This window comes from Corvus brachyrhynchos, unplaced genomic scaffold, assembly GCF_000691975.1.
Source record: "Corvus brachyrhynchos isolate BGI_N302 unplaced genomic scaffold, ASM69197v1 scaffold80, whole genome shotgun sequence".
Classification (NCBI taxonomy): Eukaryota; Metazoa; Chordata; class Aves; order Passeriformes; family Corvidae; genus Corvus; species Corvus brachyrhynchos.
Genome location: NW_008236769.1, coordinates 10443463 through 10471332, shown reverse-complemented (window position 1 = coordinate 10471332; position 27870 = coordinate 10443463). Strand labels below are relative to the sequence as shown.

The 27870-nt window shown below is 38.6% G+C and overlaps 1 long non-coding RNA gene across 1 annotated transcript in view; it reads left to right on the top strand.

Moving 5' to 3' along the window:
* Positions 1-3589: 3589 nt before the first annotated feature.
* Positions 3590-27870, top strand: part of LOC108445021 — a 37694-nt gene continuing 13413 nt past the window's right edge. Inside the window, exons 1-2 of the long non-coding RNA XR_001859748.1 lie at positions 3590-3694; positions 26412-26482. This is a non-coding gene — a long non-coding RNA (uncharacterized LOC108445021). The remainder of the gene's footprint in view (positions 3695-26411; positions 26483-27870) is intronic.

Sequence of the window (27870 nt, the reverse complement as noted above, 5' to 3'; positions counted from 1 at the left end):
ATGAGGATATCAGATCTAAAACCATATTGAAAAGAGAATCACTTGCTGGCATGTGTAAATCAGATGTGAAGTTCCCATCAGCCAGGATGCTAATGTAGAGAAGGAGTACAGGTGCTCCACTGCAGTCATAGCACTGGAAAGGGGAAAAAGGAGACACATCCTATATGTAAAGCCAATGTTTTGCTGTTAGTATAATTAAAGTATTAACAGTCTCATCCAGGAATGTTTGTAACCCAATTTTAATGAAAAGAAAAGAGAAAAGAGAAAAGAGAAAAGAGAAAAGAGAAAAGAGAAAAGAGAAAAGAGAAAAAAGAGAAGAAAACAAGAAAAAAGAAAAGAAAAGAAAAGAAAAGAAAAGAAAAGAAAAGAAAAGAAAAGAAAAGAAAAGAAAAGAAAAGAAAAGAAAAGAAAAGAAAAGAAAAGAAAAGAAAAGAAAAGAAAAAGTAATACTGCCATGGAGAAAAAGCCTCAGTAATAACAACGCAGTTAAAATTGTGATGCACACAGTTTCTTGCAGTTCCCCCTTTCCGTGGTTATTTCACCCACTGGGTCCCAAGGCTGGTGCCTTCAGCTTGTTGCACATGTGGAGAAAGATGAACTATCAGCATAATGAGAAGATGATGAGAGAACATGAGGTCAAGTTAATGGTTTCTTCATTTTTGTCCTCAGACCCACTTGGAGTAACTTGCATTATAGCTTTTACACCTTGATCTTCATTTGTTTGCAGCTTCTTGTTACATCCAATCTTCATACACATGGTACCTCTTCTGTATGCTGGATAATTCTTTGTTTTCCATGTTAGCTGGAGTTTCGTCCAGCTCCAGGTCTTCACTCCTCTGACTGACTGTGAAGTCATTTAGAGCCTTGGGGTCAGACCGTGTCCCATCTCTTACCATCCCATGCCCACAGTCCTCTATAAGCCATACACAGGACACAGATAAGCCCTGCTGTCAAACCAGACCTGTGCTTCTCTACACTACAATGCTATGTTAGAGCCATGAATAGCTCATCCTACACAGCACAACTACTTGTTACTATGCCTTCATAAAAGTGTGGTTTAACCCAAGCTGGAACTCAGAGAAGCTTGCTCAGTTCCCTATGGTGAGATGTGGGAGAGAATAGGAAAAGTGAGAAAACTCATGGGTTGAGCTAAAGACAGTTAGATAAGTAAATCAAAGTCCACACAGGCAAGCAAAGCAGAACAAAATATTAATTCACCTCTATCAACTCAACCCTGAGTGTGCTGGCCAGGCTCTCCCTCACAAGACAGAGGGGACTTCTGTATCTTCCTGGGTGGTTTTTCAGAGTACAATTTACACCTTAGTTGTGCAAAGTATCCTTTCTATTTAATTTATTTCCCCCCAAATCCACTGTTAATAACATCCAGACGACTATACTCAGGTGTTCTTCTTCCTGAAGAGAAATTAATTTCTAATTTTTAACATCTTTCTTGAGAAATTTGGTATCTGTGATAGTTGTATTTGTTAGTCACTCATACATTTGCTTCTCATCCTCTGAAGTATACTTCTCGTGGTGTCTCATCCATCAAGGGTATGATTAAATTTACATTTCTTTGTCTGGAGGGAAAATGCAGTACATGACCTCTCCTCTAAGCTAAATTGTTTTTACATTTGCAAATACCTTTATTTGGGTATGTTCAGGTGTGAAGAAATTAATGCTTCCTACATCATTCACTGATTAAGGACACTTTAGTATACTGACACAGAAAAACAGACATCAGAGCTCAAATCCAAATCCTGTGGGGGAATGCACTTTCCAATCTTTTGCTGTTTTTCAAATCCTTATTACTTTTCTGAAAGTGAGCAACTCATGGCTACTGTGAAGCTTTAAAGTAGAACCCAAGAGAATTTCGTATTACATGGTACAAAATGTTCTGAAGTTGCAAAGTAAAACTTGAGGTGTTCAGAAGTCAGATCTTTTCACATTTAGTGATTCACAAGGGGAAATTGTTGTTTTCCAGACATGATATTGACAGAATTTTTGGTATTTTCCATACGAGACAATTTTTTTGTAATAATAGGGGAGCATTAAAATCCTTTAAAAAATCCTAAAAACAAAGAAAACCAAAGTTGCAACCTCAATAAAAACGTATTTTATGACTTTACTGCACTTGGAATGATGAAAAAGACCATTTTACTCCATGAATTTAAAGTTGCAAGTCAGTGAAATTCTGCCTCTCATGTCTGCAAAAGTATTTCAATTAAAGGTTTTAATTTTCCATTGGGCTATGACAACATTGTTCATCCCACTGGTTTCAAGAATCTGTTCTTCCATGTCACTTGATATGGCTGCTCTTCTCCCCAAAAGGCAAGGATATATTTATTATATGTAACCCATTTTGTTTTTCATACTTCCAAGCGTTTTATTACCTTGTTGATTGACTCAGTTATTTTTCCAGTAACACAGTTAGTATGATGGGAGGAAGAGGGAAAAAGGAACTTTGAGGAATTGGGCTGCAGCTAGAGATGTTTGGGACTAAATTATAGTTATTCAGGGCCTAATCCAGTATGATGAGACTGTTCTATAACAGTAAAAGCAGCTCAAATTATGGTAGTTGTGTACTGGTTGAAGTCATGGTTGTTTGGGGTTATAAAAATGTCTTGGATGAAAAAGACAATAAGATGCTGCTATATTGCTGTTTTTCCTCTGTTCTAGTGAGTGAACATGTTTTGCCATTTGTATTCACTTAACAGGGACAGACAGAGACAGAAGAAACAATTTAAGTGAGGAAATAATCGCTGCGACTCAGTGCATGTACGGCAATATGAAACTTCAGTGAGAGCACAAAGGCACAGACTGTCGAAGGAGTCGATGCAGGCAGGGCAAGGGTTCACCTGCAAATTGGTGATTTGTTGGTAGTTCAGAAACCAGGAGCATTGTTCCAGTGACAATGTCAGAACTCCATGTTATCATTAACAAAACCCTTTCCATCAGAGAACTGGATTTAAGAGCCTTAGCAGAGGTGCAGTTAACGTACAGAATTATGTTGTTTTTTTTTTTCCTAGTGATGCTGGAACAAATAGCCCTGATTTGCACAGTGATTGGAGAAAATTAGAAAACACATATGGGATTTTAGGCTTGTTTCCTGTCATTTAGACCTCTAGCTTACAGTTGAGCTGTGGAGTTTAGATGTGAAGTAAAATTGAAACTAAAGGCATTCCACAAAGAAATAGGCTGAACACATTTTAGAATTTTCTTAGGAAGGTGTTGCCATTTCTGTTCTACTGGGATGAGGAATTTTCCCATGCCAGAGGCATGCAGGACTTGTGGTTTCCACACTATAGATAGGAACAAGAACTATTCTGAGACTGCAGTTAGAGCTGTTCTGAGTGTGTTGCTTTCTTGCTGTGCCAGTTTGATGCTCCACCTCCAAGAAAACCCTGCCCTCCACAGCAGCGCATGTTCTGGATAGCAGATTCTGCCAGTGGAAGATGAATTTTCACTATGGGAGGCAGGTATTGCCTTGATCTCCACCACTACCTGTGGTCTTCTGTCACCGCCTGGCATTTTGTTATAAAAAACACATTGCTCTTCAACCTCCTATTTCTTTTTCAGACATTGATGGATGACCTGGCAAAAGACTTAGATGCTAGAAAAGGCAAAGAGAGCATCCTTCTCAGCCAAAATGCAGTCGGGTGGGACATGGATTCATTTGCTCCACATACAACAGGAGGTAATACAATCTTCTGAGAGATGAGAAACGACTTCAAGTTAGCACTATCCTTGATTTGGACAGGGATTTGAAACAATTTTTCAGACACTGAGAAAGTCAGAAGTGTGCTTTGGTGGGTCTTTCCCAGTGTGTTCTGGAGAAGTCTCATTATAAATGATGTGAGTGACCACTAGCAGAGGGGTAGAATCCTGTTCTGCCCAGAGAAACAAGCTTACCAAAAAATATAGTGGTTTTTTCAAATTCATCTCCATGAATTTGAAGATTATAAATTTAGGAAGATGCTGGTTGCATTTATGGAGAGTCTGAAAACTGCAGCCTGGCATCTTATGGCTTTATTTCTTTGACTGTTTCCTCTGAACATCCCTGCAATTATATGTAATTTAGGATGAATGTCTCAAGAAGAACATAGAGGTAAGACATCTGTCTTCAGACAAGGCTTATTACTATTTTTGTTCTTGCCATGTGTTTGTTATGAATTGACAGAGGAATTAAGCAGCAAAAATTAAGTGATTGAATCATTTTACGGAGGAGGATGTCAGAGGATGCATCTTCTCAGCACCAATGTAGTACACTTTGTCTAGTACAGACTCTTTCTTTGATCACCAAGAGGTTGAAAAAGTCCCTTCTTTGTGATTTTTTTAATAAACTGAAGGTGAAAATCAGAAATCACGACTGCAAGAAATGCTGATTTGTTCAGACTCAGACAAACTAGTAAGGTGGATTGCTTCCTGCCTTCTACCTGAGAGATGACTTGAAATCCTCTTCAAACACTTAATGAATAAAGAGCACTGGACTGCAAAGAGAGAAAGAGGCACCAGAAATCCTGCATGGTTAACCTTTATCTTAAGTGATGATCACTTGAATCAAAGTTAGGGGTAAAATTATACACCTTTGGCTGAGTCTGTAGCAATCCTTCCCACACATTGGTCAGGCTTCTCCCAAAACCTTCCTGGCCTCTGCCCTGACTGTCTTCAGTCTCTGTGGGTAGTAGCTGTCCTCGTTTGCCACTTTTCAGTTTCTTCCACTGGTCTCTTTATGCTTTTCTTAAACAACACAATTTAGCTGAACCCCAACACCTTTTATCTTGTCTTCTGCTGTAGTTTATCCAGGATGTAATTTTCCAGGAGATATAACGTAATATTCCAGGAGATACTGGGTTGCCAAGCATTTAGGGATGATTACACTGCTTTGTTTATTTCTTTCTCTACTGTTGTCAACTCTTTCAGGATTTTCAATTTGGCTCCAATATAAGGTATCTGTTTTGTTATCCTTTACCCTATTAAAGGTGTGTATTTTCAGTCGGAGCCTTTTAAATATTTTCAATCTATCTTGTACCTCTAGATCTTAATTAAGCACTCAGAATTGCTGTATTTCATACTTCAGGACTCTATTTAAGACAGTTTCAATACTAAGTTTCTATACTTCTTATATTCTTTATTTTTCTTCTGTAAAACAGAGGAATTTTAAATTACTGCCCTTTTGGCTTGAATTTGTTTTACTTCAGTAACATCTCTGCATCATGAAAATGCAAAGACTCATAAACAAATCACAGATTTTTGGATTCTTTCTCTCTTACTCTAGCATATACAGCTTTTTTTCATTTCACCCTTCACCCAGTAGTGACTCTATTAATTATGATAATAATATCATACAACACAATATCTAAATTATCTCCACAATGAAACTCATCCAGAAAAAAATGGTTATAGAGCTTTTATTTTACACTATTTCTGCTGCACAGAATGGATTGTGGCATATGTTTGACTGTTTCACAGCACAGGTTTGTAACCCTTTAAGGCTTCAGCCAAAACATATTGTAGCCAAGAGGTTTGTTTGCTCTGAATCCAAATAGGACTGATTTATCAGGCATTTAACATTTTTTCCAACATTCACTGCCATTTTTAATCTTCTGCCTTTGCATGGAATACAAGTGCCTGTTATGTTGCCAGCATTCTCGATGTCCTGGTAATATCAGAGATATAGCAATTAAAATATTTTTTCTGGGTGGGTGAATATATTTGTCTTCATTAAATCTTCATTTCAAAGCATAACCCGGAGGGAGTTTGTAAATTAACCCAGATATGAGCTTTTATAAAGCAAACACAGGTCTATTCTTTGAATAAAAATTACATTTCACTGAATTTGTTTCCACTCTCAGGGAGAGAAAACACATTATTGAGAGGCCAAATGAGGGGCTAGTCACACCAGGGTAGTTTGCCTTGGCGGTATCAAACAACTCTCAGCCTTACTCTCCCATGCTGAGTAACTCTATTGACATCCTACTTGATTTTTAGTTTAACAATTCTGGGTAATATTCTTTTTCCATGAGGAAATCAACTGACCTGTGAACAGTGTGATGTTTTGGCTACAGAAAATTTACCTCTAAGGAGGTTTTGTTAATGTTTTACTCACTGCAAAACATCTGTTTCTATGTTACATCAGAATGCCCCAAAGTAGTTTTGTGTTTTTTCTGTGTTGTTTAAATCTAATCTCTAAAGACCTGTATTCAAGGATACCATATCTATTATGCTTTCACATCTAACCATGTTTTCTTCTTCATCACAGCTGGGCTATTACATCCTTTGAAGCAAAATTCACTTCACAGCATTTCAGCCCAGTGCTTTGCCTTTGAGCACATTTGCTGCACAGCTAACTTGCACAAATTAGATATTTTTGGGGCTCAGTTGATATAAAAAAAACAACCCCAAACTAGTTGATAAAGGTTTTCAGTGTTTTGTGCTCTGAATTCTCTGAGTAGGTGACCTGTCAGATTAAAATAATAACAGCTTACAAAACCCTTCACAGCTCTAAGTCTGTGAAAGACAATTTTCCCAGATATGTATGAGTCTAAGCCTGGAGATAGATAAATAAAGAAAACCTGAATTCCCAAGTGCTCCTTGCCCCCTCTGCTATTCCTAGCAGTGCCTCCTTGCCTGTAGCTCGCTGTTTCTTCGGGGTCTTTTAATCAACTGACTGAATGCTTTTACTTTGCCTTCAGTGCAAATAGTGAATGTGCTGATCTCTGTCTCCTAAAGAGCCTTGTGACTACTGAGCCAAGAATTCAAAGCTTGTGTTCTACGTTACACAGCAAAGGAGGAGAAACTGCTCTTTCACTGGAACTCAGGAATATCATCTGTCTCATGAAAATGACTCTTTTCTGTGTGGTATATGATGAAAAATATTGTTCTATTCAGGCAGGCACATAACTAACACTGAAATATTTGCATATTTTTACTCCTGTCATATGCTAGAAAGCTGAGAAGAGGGCAACACTGTTACTCCATTTAGGTTTCAAATAAACATATTAAATGCAATGTATTTTTGCACGGGTTTGACCAAAAAAAAAAAAAAAAAAAAAAAAGAACTGTCCAACATCCTTATTTCATAAAGCACTTTGACTTTTCTTAGTGGTTGCATCAATCAGAGGTTGTGCTTTACTGTGCAACTTGGCCTTTGATTAGAGACGTTCTGCTTCTGCACATCAATAAAAATAATTATTTCCTACCTAGAACTACTTAGAGTAAATGTTCTCAGGGTTTTCTTTTTCCATAAATACTAAGCATCTGGTGTGCATGGGTCACTGATGGCTGTGGATGTACCCATTAATGCATGGGAGGGACAGCCCATGGCCCCAGAGCCACCCAGGACCTTCTTTGTCTCCAGCTGTAAAAGGAAGAGGGCTGCAAGGACACCTGTCCCTGTGTGCAAAGGAGCAAATGCTGCTTGCTCTCAGTGGGATACATGCATTTCATGCTCAAAAGGAGCTGTTTCAGTTTCTCTGCAACCACAACACATCTCAGGTCCAGGGTAACTCCATTCCTGCAGCAGCTGATATGTGAGAGCTGCAGGTGCGACTTGTGGAGTTACAAGGATAAGTTCTTTGTAGGTCCAGAGGGACAGGCTTAGCACACATACTGGCTTCTCTCACACTGCCTGGTCCAGCCCTGTGAGTTATTTTCCTACACTGTGGAAATAAATCAAATGTTTCTCACTGAGCTCAAATCAGTGCCTTGCGGGTAGAGATATCTCCTGGGGATAAACAGAAGAGTCAGGGTGGGAAGGGACATCTCACTCTTCAGGGCAGTGTTTTATTGCTATATAAAAGGGATTCCTTCCATTTCGTTATGTAATTAAAAAAAAAAAGAGAAAAGGGTGCTCATTGCTACAATTTAAAGGACATTAGTCCAGTTTGTGCATGTGAGAGGGCACACAGGGCTGAGATCCACGGTGGATTTATGACCATATCCTAAAGTTAGGTTTTGAAACTGTCTCCTAGAGAAGACAACCAGTTTAACCTGGGTCAGGAGCACAGAGGAAAAGCCCCAAGTTTTTACCATAGTTTGTGAATCAGGCGAGAAGTGTTCACACTGAGCAATGAAATAACCATTTCATTGCAATGGGTGCGTGTGGCTGGAGTCATGTCCAGAGTCTTCTGCAAGAGATCCTTGTAGCCTGGTGATTCAAATAGAACAGTGCCTTCCCTCAGCCCCCTGCAGCCAACATAAACCTCATTAACAGTTTCAGCCTTAGGTAATGAAAACTGTAAATCTATGATACTCCCCTGCCCAAAAAGGAGCTGTACTGGCTGAACAAAATTAATCAGCTCACTGCACTGAGAAATAGTTTAATCCTCCTGCAGTGGGGAAGGAGGGGGAATGAACAAATATCTTCAGGGAGCAGAGCTGGCTTGTAACTCCTCAGTGAAAAAGAATGGCTTTTAAAGGAATTTAATTTTCCAACTGTTGTGAGGAAAAATACTCAACCCACTTATTTAACACTCTTTGTTTGATATTGTTTCTTCTATCAGTGAGAAAACCAATCTGCTGCCTACACAGATTCTCTGCAGCTCCCCATTCTTACAGACTTCTGTACCTTCTGAGAGGCAAGAGCTGCTGTGCCATATCTGTCTGACACATGCCACGGCCACTGGCAGCAGAGGAGCCCAAGACCAGCACGGCTCAGCCATGTGGCTTATCAGTACTAATGACATGGGGTTAGAGCCGTGATTGTGAGAAAGATTCACTCAGCCTCACACACTAGAGGGTACAGGCGGTGGCAGAAAATACTTTGTGGAAAGTTTTCCCTCCATTTCAAAGCTGCAGAAGGTGGAATCCCTACAGCTTTACAAAGTAGATCATTATATAGGAGTCTATTTTTGATCTACCTAAGTGATCATTATTGGTTGTGATCTGTCATAAACTCTGCCCAGATGGCAAGGAAAATGAAATTCAGTGAATTCAGAACTGATCCACATTCACTTGCCTGTTAAGTGCCCATTTTTGTATGAATGTGCACATCAACTACTTGTATATTCTGAAGAAAGCACTGTAGAGATACAATTTTAAGAGAATATTTGTGACTAAGCTGGCAGTTATTCTGAACTCAAGGAAGTTTCCTGGTTTCACTCTTTACCAGTGCTCTTTGCACTGATGAGAAGAAAGAACCTTAATGGCTTGCAAACCTTGTAAATAAAATGAACATTAATCAGGCTGAGGAAGCTGTGGAGCTCACTTTCAAAACTATGTTAAACTTTTCAGTATCACACAGGAAACCCACAGGGTTCTCCAAAGTTGTTCTGATAAACTACGTCTAAGATTGAAAAAGGAGATTCGCTTTTTTATTTTTGCGTCCTTGAGTTATATAAATTGTGGAAAAGACATCTGCATGAGAGAAGGAACAGGAATTTGCAATGTTTCATTTGATGGAAATAACTTCCAACAAGGCACAGTGGGGAAAAAAATATTCACTGAGATCTCTGAACCAAATTGTACTTAAATTGTGCTTATGCTGAATAATTGCTGGTGACTTACATGTTAGGTCATACATCAAACTAGTAACTCAAATATCTATTAGTGATTCAAGTATCAGTAATAATAATACTGTCTATTTAATCTACTGACTATTTGGTCTAATCAGTTTTATATTCTGTCCTCTTAATACTCAGTGTGTAATAGCAAGTTATAATATTTTAGAGGGTTCACTTAAGAAAAATGCCTTTTGAATTGGGTTATTTAAGAATTACAACAGCAACTGACAAGTTATTGCAGAGAAATAATTTGAACTCATCTCAATGTAAATGAATTTTCAGGAAATGTGTGTCATACATTACTTCACCTGTGCGAGGTAGTGCAAGATTAATGACAAGGAATTAAAAGGAATGTAGAGAGGAGTAGGAAGTAAAAGTGTCACCCTTTTCCACTTCCCATTAGGATAGATAGAATGGATTTTTAAAAAATTATATTTTTTTTATTGAATTTTCTTTTATCTTTTACTGCATGGATCAAATTTTATCAGTACACTGTTTTTGAAGTGGGGCTGGGAGAGTTTTCAGTGCCCTGCTCTGTTAGCAAACCTCAGGCTGGGGTTTGCCAGCAAAGGTGTCATTTGCCTTTAGTCCAAATACATTTGCTTAGAACAAGATCAAGGATGGCTCTAGGATGACTCTCCTCAGTTTTATTCCCACGAGGGAGGATATCTTGAAGCTGTTTTGTCCTACATGTACTGGACACTGCTGCAAGAGTGATTTCGTAGTTGCAGGATTTGGACTTCCCAGATCTCCAAACTCTAACAGTAGCCCCAAAACAATGTCTATGGTGTATGGAGATTTCTCTCTCTATCTGTCTCTCTTTCTGGACTTTCTTTCTTTTTTTAAATCATTGTGACCTTTATCTTTTCTATCAGCTTCTCCAAACCTAGGAAGGGATGATGGCTATATTATTTAAATGAATAAGTTCCTTTGTGGTTCAGCTGATTCAGCCAAACTTGAGTCTGTTTACCAGCTGAGGCCAAGATCCTTCTAGCACAATGGTTGCAGTTTACTTAAATTTTTTTACTTTAAACTTGTAGTTCTCCTCACAGCCCCACTCTGTATTCATGTTCTTCTACATCAATATCTACATTTCCTGAGCTAGAAAGCAAGGTAACTTAGACACTATGGCTGTGCAAGTTTGACAAAGCATAGCTTATAAAGAATGACTTATTTGTGGGGAAAAAAATCCCAGTGGCGGGGATTCAGAACTTAAGAAGTACCTGAAAGGCTGTATTTAGTCCAAATCAATCTCTCTTTTATTTCCGATACATCAGGGAAACCTCACAGATGTTTATTGGAGTTCAAAACATGAGTGCAGGAAAAACAGTGACTACTGGGGTTTGGGATAGCTTTTGCTGCTGTGGTGTTCATCACCTCATATCCCTTACTCTGTCCTTGGCCAAAGTCATTAAAGTATTGAATTGAAATTGAAAAACATGAACGTACAGACAAACGGTTCAATTCCATAGGGCTATAAAATACAAGGATTTCTTTTTATACCATGAGCTCATATTTCTGAGTCATTCCTGGTTGAAATGTTTATCTTTAGACATCCCTCTTCTCCCTTGTTTTTCTTTATCCAGCGTTAGTTATACCTGCTGGGCAAGGAAAGCAAGATTGTTTCTTGTTTTCTTGGTACTACAGAACTGTTCTTTGGAAGATTCTACCTCATGGTGTTTTTCACCATTTTCAGTGTTAGAAGTCATTTTACCATCTATAGCAGAATCGCTGGGATACCTGTACTTGACTTTTCCACACAGCTCATACTCTTTTTGCAACTGAAACAGACTCTTACTACAAGGGGATTTTAAAATTTCATGGCTTTTTCAGCTTGTTTATATGACATAAAAAATTGAGTCCTTCTTATTAATTAAAGAGCATATGCAATCCAATGATGTCAAGAGTAAAGGTGAAGGACATTAATATCTTCTTTAGGGTATGCAGTCTACAAATACAAGATAAGCACTAGTTTTTATTAAATTTATGTATTTTCCCAGCCATTTACTTTTAGCATTTTTCCTCCCTTATAAAGTTTCAAACTGTATGGTGCTTCAAACAAGGAGATTATTGTAGATCCTGATCTGAATGCTCCCATTATTGTTGGGTTTGTATGACTTCAGAGCAAATTTAAAACAAAAAGACAGAAGACCCCTGGTTTCTAAGAAACTGTGGTAAGTCTAGAAAGTTATACACTTAGAACCATTTTGCTACCAGTGGAGATGGTGGAGATTAAGTATTTTTATTTAGTAGTAGCAACTGTCAAAATCAGTTCAGCCTGCATAGAGCAAACAGTAACAATGCAACTTGCTGGACACCTAAAAGTTTTTTAAACTGAAATGCAGAAGGGTTCTGTTTAGGACTTTCTTCTCTCATGAATATATATACACATATATATGTATTTCCATTATACCAGGGCTTCTTACTTTTGATCTTCACGGTACAGCTGCAGGCTCTGCCTTCCAGGGATGTGTAATGAGGTGCTCTGTAATTCTCAGGCGAAAATTTCTGGGAAATCTGGTAAAATGTCATCCTACCCCAGTTACAGGGGTGAGATGCAGTTATCTTAGGGAGCAAAGCTGGGGAAACTAAGGGTCACTGGAGACCAAACAAAATGGTAAGGTATGAAAATGACAGTATCAATAAAAGCACATATATTAAGAATAAAAATAAACACTAGCTCTGACTTTGGTTAGACAGAAATGGTCAAAGTAGTCAGGTTAGTAACTATACAGACCATAAAGATGGAATTGATAACGATTTCTTGCCTCAGTTTGATGTATTAGAGAGCATATTGGAAGGAACTTATTATTCTCCTCAGTTACTGCTGGGATTGAAAGCAGCTACAATTAAAACCAATTATTTTAAAAAAATCTGAACTTGAATGCAGGAATTTTTAAATTGTCAGCCAAGGAATTATCTTCAATAAGATAATTAATAACTGTAAGGAATTTTCGGAAGATAGGCAGAATATTAATTTTCAATCGATATTCAAAAATTAGGTACAGGAGGCTTGGGTAATTTCAGGCCTAAGAAATAGTTCAACAGCCTATATAAGTTAAATAAGAAAGTGGCTGATACATGACTCAAATAATAAAGAATTATAAGGTAAAGAACAGAACAGCAACCCCCACTGGTCTCTGGTAACTGCAATGAGATATAATGAATTCCTTATGACTTCTGCCTTCTCAATTTGACTGGAAACTCAAAGATAGAGCTTAATATTGTGTCTGTAGTGTTACTTCCACTGCAAGCAACATGTAACAGGTGCTGCTGTGACTCTACTTCTGAAGACACTGAGAAGCAAAGGGAGGTCATAGTCCTCTCCTTCAGCCTTTAGGACATGCATTAGTGTCAAGAACAGTTTAGTGTGAAGATTATGGACCATATTTTTGTTTTCAGAGCAGGAAGAGAATAAAAATTACTCAGAGAAAAGCTGTGGAAAAAAATCCCACCAAAACAAGTAAAGAAAATTATACATTTGTCAGTGATACAATAGATCAGTCACTAATTCGGGGATTTTTTTTCTGATAGTAGTGCATACAATCAATTGTGATGTAACTTGGAAAAAATAGATCAAATTCATATCTAACTTGCACTGGAGAAGGAAAGAAAGAGCTCTATCCTAACTGGTAACCCATATGTAACCTCAGTACTGTCAATACCAGAAAATGGTGTGAGCAAAAATGGATGGAGACTTTCTCATTGGAGGGGGATTTTCTTTGGCAGATTCACCACAATCATGCTGGAGCTTTTGTCTTTATCTGGAGTGTAGCCATCAGTTTCAGTGTTTAAACTATTTAACTGTTTCACTGTTTGCAACCATTCTCTTAGAAAAAAAAATCAATATAGAGCATATCTATTTCTTTCAGGTACTTTACTTGAAGTGGCTATGTTTGATTGCAACATTTTTAGGAGAGAGTTTGTTTAATTTATGAAGAAATGAAATGTAAAATACAAAAAGGAAAAATTCGCAGGTCCTGACTTTTTCCAACTTACCAGCTGATGCTGCCCAGTGATTATTAGAGTAGGTAAAATTAGCAAAAATTATTGGTTTCAGATCTAATTCTTGAAGAAAAGCTAAATAAAATATTTCCTGAAATAAATATATGTGCAGAAATTAATTTCGCATATATTGCAAAGGCTGAATCTTGATATTTTTTCTTGAAAGTTTATCCAAAGAGAGGAAACAATAGACAATGCTTAAGTAGATAAAAGAGACTATGAGAGCTGTGAAAAGGAGATATGAAAGCCAAGATGAGCCAGTTTGATAAAAGACTAAGAGAAATAATATAGTACAAAGGCCAAGTCAAAGTTTAGCCTTTTCTGAACTTGGCAAATATTGGCCAAGAAAATCAGCTGAGAGAAAGGTACCATTAATTTGAAAGACTCTCGATATATCTCCTAGCTGGCGTCTTCAAGCCTTTGGAGGAGCAAGGATAGTTGCGAATTTTGACATAATATTATATAATGTATCAAAACATATCTATTTTAGGGCCATTAAAAGTGATGTGAAAGCTCTCTACGTCTTGCTGCTCCTTTGCTTGGACAGGTTATGTGGCAGCTGTGTAATTAAGTATCACTTCTGCGCAGTTTTCGAGCTGCAGACTAGGCTGAGTTTCAGCCAGCCCGCAGAAAGCTGCTGACTTGTTTCACAAAGACTTTTGGTTGGTTGTCTGGCTAAGGGAACATATCATTAAGATGCTGCATTGCAGGTAATGCAACTAGGCCAAAACCCAGTTTGTGAACCCAGCAGCTCCAGTCAGTGGCTTGCTTTCTAAATGAGTGCTTTTCTATATCTAAAGTGATATTGATCATGCTGTATCCTACATCTTGGACTGAGCTTTTGGTACCTCCTAGGCAGGAGCCCATGGCTTGCTTTTCTGCCTCATGCCCATTTGGACTGCAGGGTTGGAGTACTGGCCTCTCCTTCCTTCTTGTTCTCTGAAACATCTGCTGACATTAATAAGCCAAGGCAGCAGAGCTCAGGAGTGAGGGAAAAAAAATTACATTTGTTAAGCCTGGAATAAGATTTTCTGATTAATGGAATTACAAGTGGGATAGATATGAGACAGCGGTTTTTATTAAATAATTCTGCTTATTTGCTCAGAAAAATGAACTGCATGCAGCATTGAGCTCTAGAGACTGCCTGACTACAGTGGATGAAGGATCAGTTGTGAGGTTTGCATTTGTTTGGTGGGAAGCCAACACCAGAATTGTTTTAACGGAACCTATCCATAAAATGCTAATTGTCTAACAAGAAGATTTTTCTGAGGTTGTAAGGTATAAAGAAAGCAGAAGAAAAATCCCACAAGTAAAATTTAATCAATTTATGGTTTTATGTTGTTTTTTTTTTCTTCCAGTACAGTTCACAGAAGTTCTGGTTCCTGTCCCTAGACCAGACTTTGCCCTTGTGGGTGTTCTTTCCTCACAAAAATGTCCTACACGTGTCTCAAATGCAACAGCAGTTCCTGTAGATTGTCTCCTGTCAATGCAGACAATGCCTGGGCAGACAGATAGGGGCTGCTACAGGAAAACAGATTTTCAAGTGTCACAGCAAGTTCCAGGCTCAGAATTTCCTAGTTACTTGTTCCTTCCTCCTGCTGTTATAGAGCTACTTGTAGCCTCCTGGAAAGGTATGACAGCATTTTAATAGAGATTTTGAAAAAAATAAATTAGCAAGAGAACTATGACTGGCATTTCTATGCTGAGATGCCACGAGCTCTAACCTCCCACTGATGAAAAATTCAGCTGAAGCCAATTTTGATTTTTTTTCAATAGCTTAGAAAGCTTGTTTACATTTCCAATGTACACTTACTCACGATCAATTTAGGGTCATCTTTTTCTACCATAATTATCTTTAAAGTTACATAACCTTTTTTTCTCGTCTTTACTTCATTGATGTATTTATAGCGATATAACATTTTAGACCTTGCAGCTGTGGTTTTATAAGGTTAAACAAAATCTGTTGATTTTGCTCAGAAATTAGCTGCTTCTTACTCCGAACATGTTAATATCTGTTTTTCTGCCTTATACTGATTTACGTTCATCTCTCTCCAACATCAGTGGCCAGTATTACTTATGGTACAACAAATGAAGTGTTACTAGTGCCTTGTGAAATGGCATAAATAACTCCTTGTCTCTATGGAAAACACTTTTCCTGATAAGGAATTACAATTGTCTTTTTCATGTTGGCATCACATCGATAGCTTGTAGTCATATGATTGACTGATACATCTACTTCCTTCTCATTCATTGTCACTTACAGACTGGAAGCCCATAGTCTGTGGCAAGAAAATGCCTGTTTCTGCTCTCTATGGACATGACCATAGGATTTTTCATATTACATACCTTTTCAAGGTCATACAGTACATTACATGTGCTTCTGTACATTAATCCATTTCTACACCATGTTGACTATATTTGTGTCCTTAGCAAATGACACATATTTTCTTTTTGAGGAGCAGAAAATGCAATTTTTTTGAAATCAAGCTCCATTCCTCTCAGTGAAGAAATGTCTTGAAAGCTAAGCTTACCTGAAATATAAAATGGGACCTTTACATGCCAGGTTTAGTAATAAAGACTAACTTCTACAGTTCTGCATTATAAATCTTAAAAATTTAATTTTTCAACTGTTTCTGGTTCATCAAAAAGAGTGTAATGAAAAGCTATTGGAATGATGACTTCAACAGGAGCTTGATGTTAATTACATCTCCATCATTATGGTGAAGAACCTAATCTCTTTTAAGGTTACTGAAATCTCAGTTGTGAATGGCAACACCAGATTATCAGACATCAGCCTGAGCTTTTTCTATATCATGAAAAAATTAAATCAAATTAACACATCTAATTACTTCTAATGAGAACTGGGGACTAAATAACTCCATGCTAGATAATTGGGTGTTTTAATTGTTTGACTAGGTTGAGTTAGGAGGGGGGTAACCCTGTAATGCTAATGTTTGTACTTCACGTAGCTCAGTACTGTGTTCTATCTCTTTAGTACTTTTGATAATGACATACCATTTTTATATCTGTGATGAAATATTTTCTACAATTTTCACTGAAATATGAAGTAGTGAAAAAAAGAAACTTCTTTTGCTGCATCTCAATCGTCACATTTCAAAAATGTAGAGGTGATTTTAGAGAACTTATGTTGAGAAAAAATCATTCAGTGAGGGTTTCTGACTGTCCTCAGAAGGCAGCTTGGCTTGTTGAGAGACTTTTTTACCTTGTTTCACCTTCCTAGCATTACTTATGGTTATTTTCCTTGAGTGAAAAAAAGTTTTAGGAATTCTCCTGTTCTAACTCATCGCTAGAATGGAGTAAGGATGGGATGAAGATCAGATGTGTTTCATCTGGGGCAATAGTATTGCAAGAGCTGATGAAATATTGTGTGGTTTTATAGGGTTATCCTGGCCCAGCTTCCTGCATCTGGAACTTGCTCACCACTACACTGTGTTTGGGCCTCCTGCAGGTCCTTCAGGGAACTGGATCAGAGCCATCTGTGCCAAATCCTTCACCATCTGTTACCAAGTCATCACCCTGGTTGCTTGCTGCCAGGCCTGGACTTGCTCGTTTGTCTCAATTAGCTGCACATATTGATTGGATTTGCTCTGTTCTGTAGGGGAAGATGTTTTGTGACTTGCTGGTAGGAGTTCTGTTTCCTGTGGTGAGGGGCTTGTAAATGTTGCATGAGCTGGTAAGGAGATGTCTGATGGAGATGAGATTAGGCTCAGTTTATTGGAGGAAGAAAAAAGCTTTGGCTACGTGAGGGGAAAAGCCACTGGGATTGAAAATAAACCTGTAATTTCCCTCAGAGGAAGGGGGAATGGGCTGTCCAGGCTGCAGCCTTGTGCCCTAGTATCTGTTACTGCACTCTACACAAGGTCATTGCTCCTCTTACTTAGGCAGCTCTGTATTCCCAACAATTGCCACTGCAAGAGGCAGAGCTTGGAGTTAAGCTTTAATATTTCTTATGCTGTTTTCCTGAATGTATTTTCGTAACTCTTAGAATAACATTTTTTTTAGCCTAAGTGACAAATTAATATAATAACAACAAAATAACAAAAATAACAAAAATAACAAAAACAACACAAATAACACTTAGGAAGAAGATACAATACTAGCAATGCAAGTGGATGTAAAAAGAACAAAGCCAAACACCCAAACAATAAATGTAAAAAATGTGTTAAAACCATTTTTTTTTCCTGGGTGAAGCACATTCTTCTCTAGAACTTTTTCCATAGTTTTAATGATTATGTTTGAACTTTTGCTCTTGTGTCTTTAATAGTAACCTCTGGTTTTATGAATGTAATCATGCACAATGAAGTAAGGGAGCACACTAACACACTTGCTCCTACTTTGTAGGCAAGGGCCTAATGTTTCTAAAACAAGCTGCTGCTGTGACTGCATGTACAGAAGTGGCAGGTTCCTGGGGTGCTGATTTCCACGAGGATTCGGGGGTGGAGTAACAAGAGTGGCAGCCTAAGGCAGCCTTGTGGCCCCTGCAGCTTCCCGGTCACATCCCACAGTGTAAGGGGTGAGGTTACAGCTTTGCCAAGGGCTGAAGAGGCACTTACCAGGAGCAGAAAAAGAGATGAACTCTGGCATCACAGGGTGTATCCTCTGGTCATTGCAGCCCCTTCTGCCTTTTCCTGTCTCTTATCCTCTGCTAAGGTCAGATGTGTTTTCCTTACATATCTTGTCCTAGTCTATTCTCCTTAATTTTTTCTTGTCACAGCCTTTTTCCCAGCCACTCTTTGTACCCCACATGGGAATTCTGTCTAAGTACTGTCCTTTGCTACTCTTCATATCCAAAGTTGCAGGCACTATTGCAGCTATCTGAAATTTCTTGTGTAAGCAATTTTCCCTTTTTCTAGACACAGAGTTCATCTTTTGATAGGCTCACTAGATGTAGGGAAGACCAAGCTAGACACTTCAATCATCTCTGGTGGCTGAAACTTGGTGCAGGATCCTCATTCTCAACACTGAGCTGTCAATAAAGTTTCATACTGGATTAATAATTGCTTGTTTTACAAGGCATAAAGACAGAACTCCTCCTTTGATCTCATGAGAAAGATAGACACGGGTATAAAGCAGAGCTAGCTTGTGGAAAGTACAAAATAGTTTTGGCATGCCCCACAGATGAGATTTGGATGACATTTAAAAGTCTCTGCTGCTGAGATTAGTTGGCTAATGCTCCTGAAAAGTTGTCACTGGCACCATCGTTTTCAGTCCAGCATTGTTCTACAAGATAAATTTGAGTAACCTGCATTGCAGCAAGCAACTCCTCCTTGAATTAGCCAATTTTGAATAGAGCAATAAACTTTGCAAGAAGGCCCTGAGTCTTTGTATACGTTTAATGATGTTCTAACATCTGTGAGTTGCCTAATTTCCAAAGGGAGGAGTGCTCTCCCCAGCTCTCACTTGTAATCATCATTCCACATGCTGTACTCCAAACAAAAGCACTCTGCTGTTGCACTCTGACATCTAATGAGAATGATTGCTCTCCTATCAAAGCAGAAGAATTGCTAAGCAGCACCAAGGCAGCAATTACAGAAATAAAAGCAGACATTTCCCTGCTGGTGCTGTGAGAAGGTGGCAGTGGGTTTGTAAGGAACAGGACTTGACCCTGGGCCGGTGAGGTGCAGGCTGATCATTCTGTATTTGATGGAAACTTTCTGGAGGATTTATGTTTTATCTAGTCTACCACCCAATCTTTTTCTGACCTGATTTTGCGTTTCCTTAATTTCTGGCGCCTGCAGGTGGGACAGTGTGGATTTTGTTGTGTTGACATCAGAGATGATGTTTGTTGTGACAGTGGGACAGACTGACCTGACAGGCAATGGAAAAGGCTTTCAAAGTAGTTGAGGCTCAGCTAATGTCTTGTGCCCTGGCCAGACTCTGCCTTAACTGAAGTATTAGAGGAGATGAACTCAAATAAACAATTAGGGAAAAAAAAGACTAGTAAATGTCATGACTGCTGTGAGGTCATAAAAATTTTCAACTGAAAATGAGCATGCCCTGGCCCAAGGTTCATCCTGTTCAGCTGTCTGGTGTTCAAGCCCTGATCTGGTGCAGCTGAGCCATGTGATTTTTGGCTCACGTTTTTGAGGCAGTTGTCAAGGTGTTAGGAAGTTGTGCGTGCTCATGTTTATAAATGTGAAAAATAGAGACCGAAGTGGAAATGCTGAAAGAGTAAAAATTAGTGGCTTAAGGATCCAAAGGGAAAAGTATCCCTTGAGAAGATACAGAACCCTAAGGGAGAGGCAGAGATGCAGAAGATGCAAATTCAGTGGAATGCAGATGAGCAATAAAAGGTGCAATGGAGTGTGACTATCCTCTCTGCCTGACCAGCAGTGATTCATGAGGGATTCATTGGGATGGGAAGTCTGGTAAAGCTCAGCCTCATAACACCTCACTCCTAGATGCTTGTTCTGCTTATTAGACAGGAAATAACTGCTTTTCACTCCAAAGTTGCATTCATTTTTCCCGCAGAATATCTTTGTATGGAAAAAAGATGCTCCTTCTCCCCTAAATGTGACTGATGGTTGTTTAACAACAGGAGTTTCAGCAGAACTTGGACTAAAAACAAATGCAAATAATTTCTATAGACTGCAGGATTATGAAACCTAGACTTTTTATTTTTACTTTCTGTTAGAAGTTTTAGGGTATGAGGATACAAATATAATTCAGCCTGAAGTCAGGGCAATGTGTAACCTCCTGTGCAGTTTAGAATTTAGGTGACACTTTGCTGCTCACAGCACATGGGCAGGCCTGGCATCCTCAGAGAAAGGTACTTCATCCACACATCAGGGGGGATTTAGCTTTGTCCAGCTGTTGTAGGTGTGATACATCTGATAACAGAGGCCTGTTCTTGTTCTGACACTGATAATGTCCATATCCCTCCCTAATCCTAAGAAACATGCTTTAATGCCTCTGGGGATTTTTTTCTCTCTGAAATCTCTTTTGTGATTCCATTTTTTTTTTTTTTTGGCAGGTTTTCGAGGAAGGGAGAAAACAAGGGGAGTCATGATGACCAGTTTAGCGGTTTTATAAACAAATGGAAACTCTGGTATCAGAGTTATGGTCTGCTATTTAAAAAAGAATGTGCAACAGTGAGGGCGGTTTTGAAATTTGTAATTTTCCTGGAGATGGAAATAAATGACTGCATCCATGGTGCATAACTTCTATTAAGAAGTTGATGTTTCAACCATAAAAAAAGTAATAAAATATGCTAGCAAAAGGATATGCTGTGTCACATCTAACCAATTCACATACTATAACAGCTATGCTAGTGATACATCATTTCCACACCCCATTTATATGGATGTTGGCGTACTTGAGTCTGTGTGCTTGAATGAGGCAGTGGTTTTCTTCATTCCAGTTTTTTTCACCCAAATTGTGAGAGTTACAGAGTAGAGAAAATACAAATTTGTTCTTCCTTGTCTCCAAGAATGGATAAAACAGAGATACAGAGTTGTAAATAGGAGTACAGCATTCATGGGAATATTGTCCTCAGAGAGGCTCCTTCAATAGGGTGGTCAGAAGAAGAAGACTCCTTGATCAAGCTGATCAGGAAAAGCTCTAACCATCAGGAGAGCTATTTAAAGCACAGAGTGCATAGCTTACTTCATGTGATAGCAAACTCTCTGCTGCATTTGGATTGCATTTAACCAGAAGCCATTCTCACCTGCTAGACTCAAGGTTTGAAGGTTGTAATAGCTGTGCTTTAATTTAGGAAAAGCAAATAAGAGTTTAAGTTGTTCTCTAAACAGCAAAAACTGTGCCATACATAGGGAATGTCAACACTTTTACAATATAGTATGTTTAAAGAAAATTTCCTAAATTGATGCTTCTTAATGATGTAAATCTAAGTATCTTCCTGGGGCAGAGAGTGTTGTACAAAATCTTACCTCAGAATGGGTGACAATGTCCTAAGCAGAATTGCAGATTGGATGTGGAAGATTTCTGACAGCAACTTAGCCCAGCCCATAACCTGGAGCAAAACAATGTGTGGGCAAGTTTCACCCCTTAACTGAGGATTTCTTGTATGCCACTGGGCAGGCCCCTTAATCTCTGTGAGGTGGACTGATGCTATCTAATTTTGAATTACCTAAGAAACCTGACATCCTAGGGCTTCTGGATAGCCAATGAAAAGAGTATGGGACCAGCAAAGAGCAGTACAACTTGCTTGTCTCAGTAGGTGCTCCTTGGAGGTATGGCTGCTGGATTTACAACTCTGCAGTCCTTCGAATGCAACTGGATGAGTTTAACCTTTCTCTCTGTCACTTCTCTGTCTACCAGCACAGTTATTTAGATTCTGTATTTTTATCTCTGTCCCATTTCTTTAGTTCACTGGACGTTAAGATGGTTACCTTGGGCTTCCTCCACTCTTAAAATAACAGGATGTTGAAATGCAGTGAAGCTGCTGGCACCATGTAAATGCAAATACCTGTACACTATAAATAAACACCTAAGTACTAGCTAAAGAAAAAAATCCCAGCTTTGTGCTAGTTGCAGTCATATTTTTACTACTGTCTATTGAGTGTTCTGTTAACTGAAAATGTAATGATCCTGTTCAGGGCAGCCTTGTCACTTGTACAGAAATAAAGAGAAAACTCTTGCAATTCTGGGCAGGTTTTTTCTATCAATTAGTTAACTCTCAGGAAGTCATAGCTGCTAAGGAGATATTAATAGCAGTGATCAAAGAGAGAGATCACAAATGTCAGAATTTCCAGCTGAAGACATAATTACCCTAAAAAGCCTTTTATGTAACTTTTTGCCGCATCTGCTGGAATTTATGAATCACAAAAGAGAAAGTAATCATCCCAAGAAAGAAATTAAAATGCTTAGGTTTTCTTATATTTTATGCAAACAGAAGATTTGTTTTGTTTGGCTTAAATACAGGTTATTATTTTTTAAATTAAGTAGTTTTTAAAATTGGTGGAACTAAAGAATTCAGGGGACAAACAGGCAGCATCCCAGAAAGAAGTGGTGACCAACTAATGACTTGCCTACAAGCAAGTTGCCATGGAAACAAGATCACCTTCCTTCTAAATGCATGGTGTTGAATATTCAATATTTGTAAGATATCCTTGATATTACAAGTAATAAAGTTAGAATGTCAGAAGGGGTCTTTAATCCACTTTATCTGGGTGCTGAATTTTTTCTAATATGCCCCTTATTCAACCATTAACTCATATCTATATGAAGTATATTCTCCAGAAAAACATATTGTATTGATCTGAAAAGTGTGTGCCTAATACCTCATCTGAATTTGAGCCTGGCTTCAGTATAGTCAGCGGTTCTTGCTGTGAATTTCTGTCCTAGATTAGACAACTCTGAATATCTGTGAAAGTTTCTTATCTGCTGTGGTCAAGAAACCCTCCCAACTTCTCTTTCTTAAACCTTATCTTCTGCAGTAAGATTAGTCTTTTAATAATTTTTATGGATTGCTTCCAATCTTGAAGAAATATGGGCTAGATGTGGGGATTAAGAAATGAATGTTTCCTCTTCTTTTGTGTCTGCAAGCTGAAAGTGGGGGAAACCCAACATCACCTGTCTTGTTCCATGTTGCCTTGTTTCCCTGCAGAAGAGCAGTTGCTGATTATGTGATGAATGCAGTAAAAAATGGTGTAGGATTTGGGTCCATTTCAGCTGAATGTGCTTTCAGAGGTGCTGTAATCACAATTTTCCTTTGAAGCTGCACAGTGAGTCCCCATCACTCCAGCACCTGGCTTGACAACCAGCACAATGCTCAGTCTCATCATGCTCCTCTTCTTCCACCCATTATGGGTCTCAAAAATGCAGGATCAGCAGCTCCAACAGTGCCCTGTAGAGCTGCGTTGTGGGGCTGCCACCCTGGGATCCATATCTAGGTGATACAGTGAGCCTCAACTATCATGATTTACGGCTGAAAGTGAGGCTACACCAAGCAGGTAGATTTGTGATCAGTTTGCCTGTAGTCCCTCTAAGAGACTCTGACCTGGATTTCCCCTCTCTGCTCTTGCAGCTTCAGAAGCTTAGTATTGCAGTGTGCATTAGAATTAGTCCTAAGTGTTTAATATGTCTAAAGTTAATATAGCAAATGTGTGCATTAGTGGAAATTTTATCTACAATAAAAGATTTTACACATCTGAGGATTTCAATGTTTTAAGCAAAATGTCTTCAGCATTAAATATTTCTTTCTTTTTAGAAAACAGGAAGCATTATAAAATATTTGAATCTCATAAATTTTTTCAGTTTTACAGCATGAGAAAAATGTGAAGATAAAATTACACAGGTTCCACCTCCCCCCCATTTGTTTTTCAATTTGCATCCAATTAAAAATATGTTGTTTACAGAATTTCCGTGACTGATTTAAGTTCTGTTGAATTTAATGCCATAGCCCCATTTTTCCTCATCTGATCATAGAGACCAAACTGGACTGGATTGTAGCCAAAAATATTAGATTTCTTTATGCAATTTTTATTCCTTGAGAAACAATCATGCACTGTAACTGAACTGCAATTACCTAAATTAATCAGAAAAATCAATACAAAAAAAAAATCACCACCACACATAATAGGAAAATTGCCATGTTAACATAGAGAAACTGTTCTGAAAACTGTATTTACTAACTTCATTTCTTCTGTTCAGTGGCAGCTCCCATGGCACCCAAGAAAGCTCTAGATTATGTACTGGCTCCACCCTCCTCCTTGCTAAACAAGGACAGATGGAAAATTAGCAATGGATACTTTGGAAGATTGTCCATCTACTCATGTTTCTGAGCATGAGGAAATGACAGCAGCATCTTTTTCACCAGGAAGGGTGAAGCTTTTCCAGAGGAGTGCACTCATACACTTGCCATGTACTTTTGGAAATGACTTTTCATTGGCTTGGGAAAAAAGAACAAATTAATATGTAGCTATATCCGCTTCTGTCTTGAGAGCTCATATTTACTTTCACACAGCTATTCTTGCTGCATTAGGGGAAAAATTATGCATTTCACTCCCTTTTTCAAATATGAGATTTTTCCAGTGACTACAAAGGGCTATGAGGATATTAGCACACTAGCTAATTAAGTTTATTTTGCATTCTTAACATTTAGCTATGCATAAGGGAGCTATACAGGGAATTTGAAGAATCAGGTATTTTGGAAAAGATCAGGCCTTATGAACATCAGAAATTAAAAGCTTTAAGTCTTTTTGCAAGCATGTATATTTCAAGGATATTGTGAGGAGCTGTTGTCCTCAGAGGAAGCGATAGACTCACATCCCCTGGATGTTGCTGCCTAGCTGAAGAAGTCTAAAGCTTTAACTCTACATCACTTAATGAACAGCAGTGATGGAGCTCAGGAGGGAATTTAAATTCCAGCTAGATGCAATTATCACTATTATTATTATTTTATGTTCACATGCCTTCTCAGGCAGGGATCTTGCTTTTTAGCTTGCAACTTTCCTCAGTCCCATTATAAAGTGAAATACCAAACCCACCTAAATCATCATTCACTAATTTAAGGTGTTTTGCTCTCTGTATCTACAGTCATTGGAAAAAAAGCTTGCAAAAAACAACTACAAAAAAGAAAGTTGCAAAAGCTATAAGGCAGGGGACTCCTTCCCAGCCCTGCATCAAATCACAGCATGTCAGACCATCAGGCTCACAGCTGCTGTTTCTGTGGAATTATGCTGTTTAAATTTGCCCTCACCTTAAAATGGTGTTGAAACAAAGCAGTCCTCTGTGACCCAGGGCGTGTTAGTGCCTGCTGTATCTCTGTCAATGTAAGTAATTGCCATTCTTTCCTCAGTAAACCCAAACAACTCTCCATGTTCAGGCCCTTTGCTGTGCAATATGGACTCATTTTCTTGTGTTGCGAGTATATAATTCTCCAAGTTGGCAACACTGTGGTTGCTCTGTTAGTTATGAACAATCAGTCCTACTGTCAATCCACCATAAAAATATAGACCTCTGTGTGCTCCAGAGTGGTGGAATTCAAGGGAATTGAAATTATTTCCTCTATACATAGTGTGAATGCATGTGTCACAGAAAGTAGCTAAATACATATGTATATAAAAAGGTATGTAAACTCTTATAAGGGTATATATACATACTCATACATATAAATAATTTCTGTTTATCTGGAACTAATGTGAAAAAAACTGCAGCAAATCATACCCTGCAGATTTAAATTTCATTCATTTTGCTGTGCTCCATGGTATCTCAATTAACTGTAGATTCAGGGGTAATTCATTCTTGCACTTGCAGTGTTACCAGGGAGAGGCATCTCTCAGAGCCATCTCATTGCCTAATAAATTTTACTGCTCTTAACTATGAGCATTGACTGGTCTGGACAATCTGTAAAATGAATATTTCTTTTGTGGTTGCCCTACAAGATGAAGGACTTCTTCGAGAAACCAATGAGAGAATAATTTTCCTAACAATTTCAAGCAAATATTAATTCTGATCTATCTGAAATTGAAGAAAAAGCTGAAGTCTCACAAATAGTTTTCAAACAGAAATCCAAACGAAAAATGAATTGGTCTTGTGAAAACATAGGAATTTAATGTTTAAAAATCTCTGAATTGTGTACTTAGATTTAATTTAATTTAAAAATATTGTTATAAAGAGGGGAATAATTTAGAAAACTTGAATAGTGTACTTCCAAAAGGTTAAAATTTGTTGAAACTGATTATAGGCTACAAGAATTTCCTGCATTAAAAACAGATCAGTTGGCAGTGGAAAGAGATATTTTCCTTTAGAGTCACTATTTTTTTTTTTAAAAAAAAACCTTCCTGAAAAAAGAAGATCCTGGCTTGCAGTCTGGGTCTCCTTTCATACCTGAATTCAGCACCAATACATAACTTGGAATCTGTGCCCCAAACCTGCTCTTTTATTTTTGATGTGGAGGACTCTTCTTTTGTTCTATTTTAGAACATGTAGAGGAGGAAGAAGTCCTGCTGGCTGTACCAATACCTTTGGGACAGAGAGGAAATGACACAGAGGTAAGTTGAGATCAGCTCCATGTTTTTACACATTTTCCATATCTTGACACAAACCATGGGAGAGAGAGGGGCTCTGTGTCTGATGCTGTGCCCAGGGCAGAAAGAGAGGTGAAGTTTGTGGGGTCACAGGTAGAAAGCACCTGGCTGTGTAACAGCTTTTCATCTCAGAGGAAAGAAGCAGCAATCTCTTCCGTCTGAATGTGCTCCCTGGAATGTGCTCATCCTCCCTCCCAGCCTGTGGAGCATTAGGTGAACAGTGCACGCTTCAGCCTCTGTGCTCTCCTCCCAGCCCCATAAATACTTCCTGCATTTAAGCTGCTCTCTGCTTACTGTCATAACAAATAATTATAAGAATTTATAATGTGTTTCTTTAGCCCTTGAGCTGTGATTGCTTATGCATCTCTGGTATAACTCAGTGGTTAACAAAGGCTGCCTTTGCCAGGCTGTGTGCTCTGTGTAGCACGATGCTCCCGGGTAAGGCTCAGTCATCACCACTTTATTGCTCACATCCCAAAGCTAAGTGAAGAGGAATCTTCTAATTCTCAGAGAGGTGAATTTCCATCATAACGCTGATACCCTAATGCTACACTTCACCTAGCAGCCAGCACTTAGCAGAGAACCCTGGGGACAGCAAAGGGAGGGCTGGGGAAAGCAGACGTGAAGGATTTCACATTCTGTGTCATCACTGTAAGGCTGTTTATCACAATTTTTGCATGAAAATCTTGTTTGGCAGCAATCCTGCCCCTCCTCCAAACTGACAGTAATTGTATGACTACATGGGTGAGGGGAAGACAAGGTAATTTAGAATATCACTTTTAATGTTAATTCTTTTATTAAGATGCCAATTCTGGGAAAAGCTTTATGAATGAGGTAAGTTAAGGTGCATGTGCTGTATTTCTCATGATAAAAGAAACATGAGGACAGATGTTTTAGCAGGACTTGTTGCTTTGGGACAAGGCATAATGGTTTTAAACTAAAAGATCATTTAGGTCAGATATAGGGAAGAATTTCTTTGCATTGAGCATGGGGAAATACTGGAACAGGTTGCCCAGAGAGGTGACTGTTGCCCCATCCCTGGGAACTTTCAAGGTCAGATTGTATGAGGCTCTGAGCAACCCGGTCTAGTGGAAGATGTCCCTGCCCATGGCTGGGGGGTTGGATAGATGACTTTTGAAGGTCCTTTCCAACCCAAACTATTCCATGATTCTATGAGAAACCCTCTCATGCTGGTCAGTAACAGGAATGTGCCTGTGGTAAAGCTCCAGGTGAAGCTGAATGTACAAACCTTTGAGCAGCAGGCAGGATGAAGCAGCCCAGACTCAGACACATTTAGAAATGAGTACTGTGTGAACTGCCTGGCTGAAGGACAACAAAAGTAGGGAAATAGC